At 33.3% G+C, this 9929-nt stretch overlaps 1 pseudogene; it reads left to right on the top strand.

The window, feature by feature from the left end:
* Positions 1–1994: 1994 nt before the first annotated feature.
* LOC107777551 (carbonic anhydrase, chloroplastic-like) overlaps positions 1995–9929 on the top strand; it is a 29176-nt pseudogene continuing 21241 nt past the window's right edge.

Here is a 9929-nt window from a genome sequence, read left to right as displayed (position 1 = left end):
AAGCTTACAAATAAATAAGTAAAAGATGGAATGAATAAATGCAAAAGAATATGAGAAATATTATGGTAAAAGATTTTTTTCAAAGTGCTGTGCAGAAAAATGGATATGCATATTAGAAAACATACACAAATTTAAGTGTAAACTGTTAATCTATACAGTAAAAAAGTGATAACTACGATTCAAGCAAACTCCTAATTTTTTTTTATAAAACTAAGACAAAATGCAAAATAAATAAAGTAAGAACGGGATCATTTCTAAATTCTAATCCAGGGTACTAAAATAAATCTAATCATGATCTGGAAATTCCAAACTGTATCTTAAATTCTTCAGTAGACCCACTTCGGCTTAATTTTGGTCCATCCACATTTTCATATTCTCTTTTAATTAATTGCGCCAAAAAAAAAAGGTCCAGCTCATAAAAGACCAAGTTATTCTAAGATGCCAAGTTAGGAATTAAGATTGATTTTATGATGAAATGGATAAATTCAATTCAAGTCAGCTTTTTTATTCAAATTAAAAGAATGTAAAATTGTAGTTGAAATAATTGCTTTGTTTTAAAAAAACTAAAATTCAAACTTGTCCCACATTAAACCCGCAACCCACCCAGCTGAAAAAATATTTAAATATGATTTAACCCGCCCTCGCCGCCCGCACCCGCATAAGAACTGTAAACCCACCCCGCCCCGCATAAAAAACAAAACCCACTCTGCCCCGCAATCGCCCCACCCGCCCTATTGTCATTCCTAAATTTTTGCTATTAAATATACTAATTACTTTTATTATGGTAGGGTCGGCCTACCTCCACCATTAAGGTGGCTTTGATTATTAAAAAGAAAAAAGGAAAAAAGAGAGAGAATTACAAACTAGATGTTTTAGGTGTTAGGAAAAGCTAAGCCATAGGTTATATGTTAAAATTTTTATTTGTATTATCTCTTTCATGCTACTTTAATATTAGAGACTTTTATACTTCTAATACTACTTAATACTCACAACATTTCCTTGAGAACCACTTATTTAGTTTTAAATTTGAATTTCTAGGTAGAACATTATTTTGTTAACACAAAAAGAGAATTATAAGGAGAGTAACATAACTACATAAGACCTTATCTTCCAACCGAGATGAAGAATGAACATGTCCATTCTTTTGTAACGACACAGATATATATAACGACACACAAGTACGGTTTGCGTACAGATTACCCATCCTAAACCTCACCTGTTGGGAATATACTTTGTAGAAAAATTATATTCTGTTGTTTATATATATATATATATATATATATATATATATATATATATATATATATATTAGGCCGAGCCTTAAAGAAAAAAGAAACCCAAAAAGAAAAAAGAAAAAAAGATGAGGGTGCATGTTTCTCCACGCAGACCAAATTAAGTAACTTGACTTAATCGGCTAGGCTTAAAACTTGCAATGAATTTAAAGTTCATACACTAATGGTATGAAAATTATTTGTATAATGAGGTCAGTGCTTAAGTAATTATATTCATTGGTTATCCGGTAAATTGGCAACTAACGTACTAACACATATTTAAATTCACTAATATATTAAAAAATATTACACTTCAAATAAATCTTAAATACACTTACATTAGTAGCTAATTGAGATATGGTGATCACTAAAAGGTCAGACCCAGCGCATGTTTCACAAATAAAATGACTAAGGCGAGTTATGGCATCTAGAAGACTAGATCGAATGGATTGAAATTCTTATTTGCCCAGAAATCGTTTTCAATAAATATTTTTAAATTTGCTATGAAAGTTATGGTTCTATATAGTATTCAATCATATACCAAAAAAAAAAAAAATCATATACCAAACACAAAGAAAGATGATAGAGACACGGCAACTAGTTTTACTAGTTACTAGCTAATTGAAAGTATAAATTGCAGGCTAAAGAAACCCAAATTTCCCACCCGCATTTCTACTCCCTTCTGTTTTTGCGAGACTTAATAACTCTTCAGCTTCCTCCCATCATCACCCCACTTTGGTGTGTATATATATATATATATATACCTTCTCACCATTTCTTAATTCACCTTCTTTCGTTCTGTCGTGATCGGTATATATAGCTTATATTAGAGTTTACATTGTGTATATTGTTGAATTTTTACATCATCAAGTCATTTTTACATGTTATAGCATACTAGCTTATTTTATTTTTAAGATTACAAATTTCACATTTTAAGCTTACCTATAGATATTCTTTAGTCGACATGATATAGTATAAAAAAATTTACATTGAGAAAATATAATCTGATTGAAATTAGAGGCGATTAGACTTTACAACCTATTTCTTTCGAGTATAATCAGTTCTATGCAAAAATTTAAATACATACATAATTATATTGTTGGTGCATGTAACCTATTTAGATGATTTTAATGTCTTTTTATCTAGCCAAGTAAACCTTGTTAACAATACACTGCTAGCATACGTGACTGTCTTATCATTAATTCACCTTTTACCGTGTTATCATTAATCTCCGAAATTAAGATAGTTGTTGTCTGGAATACACACGAAGAACCTAGAGAATAAAAACGAGAGAAAAAGAAGTGATTTTCTTCTTAAGTGTACTCTTCAATTTCGTCATGTGCATGTGGTAGCTCTAAATAAACTTCAAAATCAACCAAATTAAATGGACATGTCAATGGAGTAAATTAAAGTTCTTGCCAAACGAGTAATAGGGCCATCTTTTAGCCTTTTTATGTTATGTGAATAGGTTATTTGAGTTATCGTATGAAAAATTAGTGAATACATAAAATTAAACAACGTCGTACACTAGCCAATCCTGCACCTGTGATGGCTACCACACAATTCGTATTATGTAGGACTTTGTTCTATTCATAACATCTTTCTTGGCTTGTAACTTTCTTCGTGCTAAACATATACAACTTATGGATTATCATAGTTCCTCTTTTGCCATTTCTGAAATCTAAACTGACCTCTAATTTTTATTTTTATTTTGCACATATTTTAGATACGCCACTCACCAACTATTTTAATGTCTATATATATCTCTACCTTTTGATTTCACCATATGTAGAGAGAGAGAAAAGTATGTTTGCTAAATTCTGATTAAAAATGGGGAATTGCAGAGAGAGAAGACATGGCAAAGGGAAGTTACGAGAAGGCCATTGTTTCACTCCAGAACATCCTCAGGTTTGGACCATCGTATGTACAACATTAACTCATATATGCTTTAAAAAGGAATCGTAAGATACTTTTATTTTTAAATATTTAGAGAAAGAACCAAAGTTGTTCCTTTTAACCTAAGTACTTGTTCAAAGTTGTGTTTTAAAACTTCTTCAACAAAAATATTTTCAAATATCTAGCTGCTAAAACAGTTTTTTATAAAAGTTATTGAAAATTCATTTTATATTTGAATGATTATTCCAGAAATGATAATAAATATATTTACGTAGTTGAACTATATTGTAACATATATGTTTATATAAATTCTATATTCATTATAAAGTAATAAGTACTAAAGGAGTAATAGTGTGGTACATAATAGCACTTGCATACGAATATACATTTTTTGCTTAAGTAGCAATTTAATAAACCAATAGCATTAATAATTATGGGTGTTGGATTTTGAAACCATGCAATTGAAGTGAGAAGGAAGAACTGAAACCGGTTGTAGCAGAAAGAATTGATGAAATCACATCTGAGTTACATACGACAAGCTGCAATTCCTTCGACCCTGTTCAAAGGATCAAGACTGGCTTTTATTATTTCTTTTTTTGAACATAAAGATACTTATTTATTAAACATAAGTACTAAGCATTATAAGAGTAGCTTTGATCATGATGATCAAGGATAGATGGTAACCCATGCATGGCATGCGAATTATCCATAGCAGCTAGAGTTCTACAACACTTAACGGAATTTATTTTTTCACAAACTTCACCACACTTGTCTGCTAGCATCCTGGCCAAGACAAAAGGTGGTGGATACAACCAAAATGCTAATTTATTTGAGACTAAGCTGGTCATTCCATGTTTTGCCAATTTGTGAGCTACCTCATTCCCCTGCTTGAAGAGGTGATGCATTTCCACAGTGCCCATTTGTGCCAGAAGTAACCTGCAACAATTTATAATAAAATCATAAGTTTTGCATCCATCACGAATAAAAGTGATTATCTATGTAGCATCAATCTCTATTTCCAACGGATAGAGTTTCCTGTTATTTGCAATACAAAGTCCTTCATAGAGAGCCATGAGTTCCGCTAGAACTGGATTTCTTACACTTATCTTTGAAGCAAAACCAATTAGCCAGTCCCCTTTCTCATTCCTTATGACCCCTCCAATGCCTCATATACCTTTTTCCTTATTATAGGCACCATCTATGTTTAGTTTATACCATCCCCTACAAGGTTTCGTCCAACTGATGGTGAGAATGACTTTCCTATCCCAATTAGACTCCCTATTTGTAAGTAACACGTATTCGACTTATTGATCAATGATCTTACTGAGGTATGAGCGAATGGTAGTATTATTAATATTGTTACTATTCCTAGTAATCCAAATATTCTAGATAATAAAGGGAAACAAAGTGTTCCAATTGATTAACTTATTGGGAATCATGGGACTTTTTAATTGTAGAGAATGAAGCCATGTTTGGCTTGAAAGATGAGAATTGGAAGTGTCAGTTCCCAGATTATCCTAAAAGGTTTTAGCATTTGGGTATACGAGAAAAATATGCTTAAGAGATTCAGGTTCTTTACGACAAATAGTACATATTTCATCTATGTTTATGCCAATATGGGAAAGGTATTTTCTACGTGGCAATCTATTGAGGTTGCATAGCCACAAAAAGTGCTTAATTTTATTAGGACAGTGCAATTCCTAGATCCAGTCACTTTTGATTTCAGGGTGAACTTTCCCTTCCAAAAGTTCGTAACAAGACTTGGTCGTAAATAGACCATTTGAGTTACTATCCCAGGATAAAAAATCAGATTTGGTGTCATTGTGATTAAAGTTAGATTGGATTTTAGATATAATTTCCTTAGGGATATCTAAGAAAATATTACCCAAATCCCAATTATTCCTAGTTCTAATATTACATACCCTAAGGGAGGATTCCTCTTTAGTTAAAGGGACAATGACATAGCTTTTAAGGGCTTTGGAGTTGGTTATCCAATTATTATCCCATAAGTTGAGGGTTGAAGAATTATGAATAGTCCAAGATAGACCGTTTTGGCATAGTTCCCATCCCCTTATCACACTTTTCCAAATGAAGGAGCCCTTATCTTTTGGCTTATGAGAGTATTTTTTAAGAAGTGTTGAAGCCCAAAGATTAGTGGTATTGTTTGCTAATCTCCATGCTAGACTTGCTAGTAGGGTTATGTTTTTTGACCGATCTTTCCTTAGTCCCAGCCCCCCCTTCCTGTTTAGGTGAAGTAACAATACCCTAATTAACTAGATGTAGTTTTTTCCTATTTTCGGTTGAGCCCCAAAGGAAATTTCTTTGAATTTGGTCAATAGTCTTAAGGGTTTTGGGGGGAAGCATAGTATATTGCATGTAGTAAGCAGGTAGACTTGCTAGAGTAGATGTAATTAGGGTGCATCTACCGGCTAGGTTAAGTTTGTCACATTTCCATCATGAGAGCTTACTCCTTATGGTATCAATGATAAATTGGTAGTCTTTGTGACTGGGGTTTTTGCTAATGATGGGAAAACATAGATATTTCTCAAAAGAATTGCACTCCTTAATGCCAAGGGATTTAGAGATATTAGATCTAGTTGTCGTATCACAATTTTCTGAAAATATTATCCTAGATTTTTTAACGTTTATTGTCTGCCCAGAGATGGCACAAAATTGACTAAGAACATATTTTATAGAAGAGGTTGTATTATTATTTGCTTTGCCTATTAGAACCAAATCATCTGCAAAAAACAAATGAGATAGTTGGGGGCAGTCTTTACTAAGGGAGATAGGGTTCCAACTTCTTATATCTACTAGGTGATTTATATAGTTTGATAACAGCTCCATGCATAGAATAAAAATATAGGGGGACATAGGGTCCCCTTGCCTAATCCCTCTACTAGGTTGAAAAAATATAGTTTTTGTTCCATTTACTAAAATAGAAGTGGATGAAGTCACTACACATGACATAATAAGTTTAGAAATATTAGGAGGAAACTTGAAGAAAAAAAGAGTCATGTATATGAAGGACCATTCAAGTTTATCAAATGCCTTCTCAAGGTCAATTTTTATTAACATTGTCCCATTGTTTCCTTTTGCTTTTCTGAAAGAGTGAATGAGCTCTTGGATTATTATAGCATTGTCTCTAGCTCTCCTATGTTTTATGAAGCTAGATTGAATAGGACTGATGAGATTGTTTAGAAAAGGTTTTAGCCTATTTGCAATAATTTTGGTGATTATCTTGTAAATAGTATTACATAGGCTTATAGGACGAAAATTATTGAGGTAGTTAGCATTAGGAAATATGGGGATAAGGCAAATGTAAGTAGAGTTTATTTCTGGAGGAATAGCATTATCCTTAAAAACGTTGTGACAAAAAACATTCATTGAATCTCCTATTATCTTCCAATATTTTTGGTAAAAAAAAGGATGCAAACCATCCGGTCCGGGAGATTTAAAAGGTTTGAAGGAAAATATAACACTATTAATTTCTTCATCTATTAAGGGTCTGTCCAAAACAGATAGATCTATTGTATGGAAACTAGTTGTGCTATGAAGTAAGTGAGTCATATCTGTAAGGGTGTGACTAGTGAAAAATAACTTAGAGAAGTGATCAAGGGTATGGTTAATAATGTCAAGGTGATTGTTAATCCATACTCCTTCACTATTCTTAAAAAAGCTAATATGGTTTTTTCTTCTCCGGTTAGATGCACTTATTTGAAAAAATCTAGCATTTGCATCCCTTTCGTTTAGCCAGGTGATTCTAGATCTAAGCTTCCAATAGTCTTCCTCTAATTTGAGAATGTTATTATAATTTCTAATTAGATATTTTTCTAAACTTTGAAGGAAAAAACTAGAGGAAACATAAGGGGATTTTTGTATGCCATTTATTCTGGCTAGAAGCAATTTCTTTTCGCTAAATATGTTTTCAAAGTGGTCATTTCCCCATTTCATAATAAAGGTAGTGAAGGAATTGGTTGCCCCCATTAGATCTTTATTCTTCCATTGGTTTGCAACTATATTACCCAAATTAGGATGAGTACACCAAATATTTTCAAGTCTAAAATTCTATTCACAGTGGTGAGTAATATTATTGAGCTTAACAAGGATAGGCTTATGATCCGAGTGTATCTTAACAAAGATATGTTTCCAAAGTGGCTTTTATTATTTCAAAACAGGGATATATGAGTAAAGCCCCTATGTTCCCTTCTTTTTCTTTTCCCTAACATGTTAAAAGTGTGTCATTAATATTCACACAATGATAATTAAACAAAATAACCTTGAAATGACACAACCTAATTAAACTAATTTCTTACATGTATCAGCAAAAATCCAGAATTATTTGAGAAACTCAAGAAAGGACAGGAACCCAAGGTAAAAGATCTTATTACTTTTGTTATTTTTTATGCCTTAGAGTAAGCGTAAAGTTATCGTTGTGTGACCTATAGATTAGGGGTATTGGAATAAAATAGCCCAAAGATCAGGGGCGGATCTAGCATGTCATATATGGGTTCCCGTGAACCCAGTAGCTTTTGTCCAAACAGTGTAAAAGTGTTCTAAAAATTCATTAAATATCTACAAATATTTAAATTTGAACCCAGTTACTATTGGAAATTTACTCGAAGTCGTTGCAGGAATCCATAAACATTAAATCCTAGATCCGCCTTTACCAAAGATACTCTTAACATAGTGTAATATTGTCTGCTTTGGACCAAGTCCGCATGTTTTTCCTCAAAATACCTCATACCATTAAGAGTATCCACCTCTTTATAAGTAGAATCTTTTTCCTTTTCTACTTTCAATGTGAGACTTTATTCACACATATCTGATTATCTATATCACACCCTTCGGGTACAGGCTTTCTACGGACCCTGCGTAAATGAGGGATGCCTTGTGTACCAGAATGCTTTTTAGTATCTTTGCATTAGTTATCACAGCAAAAAAATTTATTGGTTGGTAAAATATAACTAGCTAGTCACACAATGTACGAGTTGTGACTTCTCAGGCACTGAATTAGCTCAACCAGTAGGAAGATTTCTTTTCTTTTTTATACTTCATAATTTAATTTTCCATAGTTAAAAATCATGTATCCAACCATGTAACAGTTTCTGGTGTTTGCTTGCTCCGATTCACGAGTGAACCCATCTCATGTGCTGAATTTTTAGCTCGGTGAAGCTTTTATGCTTCGAAACATCGCCAACATGGTCCCTCTTATGACAAGGTCATTTATCAATTTAATTTCTATGCATTAGCTCCTTCTTTCTATTCTGTAGTTATATTGTTAATTTACTTTACTTCTTTGTTGGTGTGAGCACGTGATTTTTGCCCTATATGAATTACTCCCATAAATTCAAAACAAAATAATTTCTTCAGTGTTGGCAATTTTGTGGATTTTTGTGATATTTTCTGTTAATTGTTTGCATTCGGCTGTGCATGTTTATTTTATTTTAACTAATGAAAAACACAAAAATATGTGGCATTTGCATGTAGTATTTAACTCTATATTCTAGGATTAATTAGCAAATTAGTTGTTTTAAAAAATGAAAAAATTACAAAAATTGGCTTACTTTTGCATTTTTAGCCTTTTAGCTTTAAATTAGTAATTTTCACTTTTTATTTAGGAGTAATTAATTTCTGTAAATATCATAGTAGATAATTAGCCTAATTTTAAAGATTAGATCAAGTTAGGGGTTAATTTGGGATTTCAATTAATTATAGAAAAAAGAAAAGAGGAATAATAGAAAAAGAAAAAGAGAAAAGGAATTTGCTATTAAATATCTGTTGGGCTAAAATCCAACCACCGGCCCAATTGTTATGCACTGAAACCTGGCCCAAACCCGGGTCTCAACCTAGTCTGGTCACCCCTTCATCCGAAACGACGTCGTTTTGATATCCTTTAATCTCAACCGTCGAGGTTAGTTGATCTAACGGTCCAGAACTAACCTCATCTTGATATATAATTGTCCAAACAACCCCCCTACCCTCTCTCATCTCCTTTACCAGACCCTCATCACCTCCGCCGGAACCGCCTGCCGAAAATCGTCTCCACCGGCGGCGGTACTCCAATCGACACCAAATTAACGCCATAGACTCCCCTCCTTCCCCTCTTCCCAAATCTCCAAAACCCCTTCATCGAATCTTATCAGAACTCTTCGAATCTTGAATCGAAGAGGATGACCAAAACCCTAACTCGTCCAATCGGCCCCAAAATCACACCACAGAACCACCCTGACCCCCTCTTCCCAAATTCCGGGTCGATTTCCCTCGAATATTGGTGAAGCTCATCGAATCTAGATTTGAATGAATAACCCTACAAGTCCAAAGGTCAGAATCATCGAGGTTTAGAAGATTTAGGCCTAAATTGATGTTACTCGTGTGTTCTTGATATTAAGAACATATGATTAACTTCGGATTGGGCCGGAATCGATGAGTTGAAGGCTGTCACTTAGGCCCTTTTGTTCGGGTCCTCTTGGGTATGTTTCTTTTCTTCTCCTCAGTTCTTTTCCTCCTCTACTTCTTCGTTTCTTCTATTATTTGTTGTCCCGTTAGGTCTTTTGTGTTCGTTTATGGGTGTCTATTATGCATGTTATTTTAAAAAATGTTAGGTCACATGGCTTGATTAGTTAGGTTAGTTTTATCTGGTAATCTCTTTAATCTTAGTCCAGTACTTGATTTCTGTTGTTCATACTCGTCTCTGTTATGAACATTTTGTTTCAATCAAATCGACTTGGGTTGGGTTTGGGTTTATGCCTCTGATCTTTG

The sequence above is a fragment of the Nicotiana tabacum genome, chromosome 3 (assembly GCF_000715075.1).
Source record: "Nicotiana tabacum cultivar K326 chromosome 3, ASM71507v2, whole genome shotgun sequence".
Classification (NCBI taxonomy): Eukaryota; Viridiplantae; Streptophyta; class Magnoliopsida; order Solanales; family Solanaceae; genus Nicotiana; species Nicotiana tabacum.
Note: the sequence above shows the minus strand (reverse complement) of the source record. Positions and strands in the feature narration are given on the sequence as shown.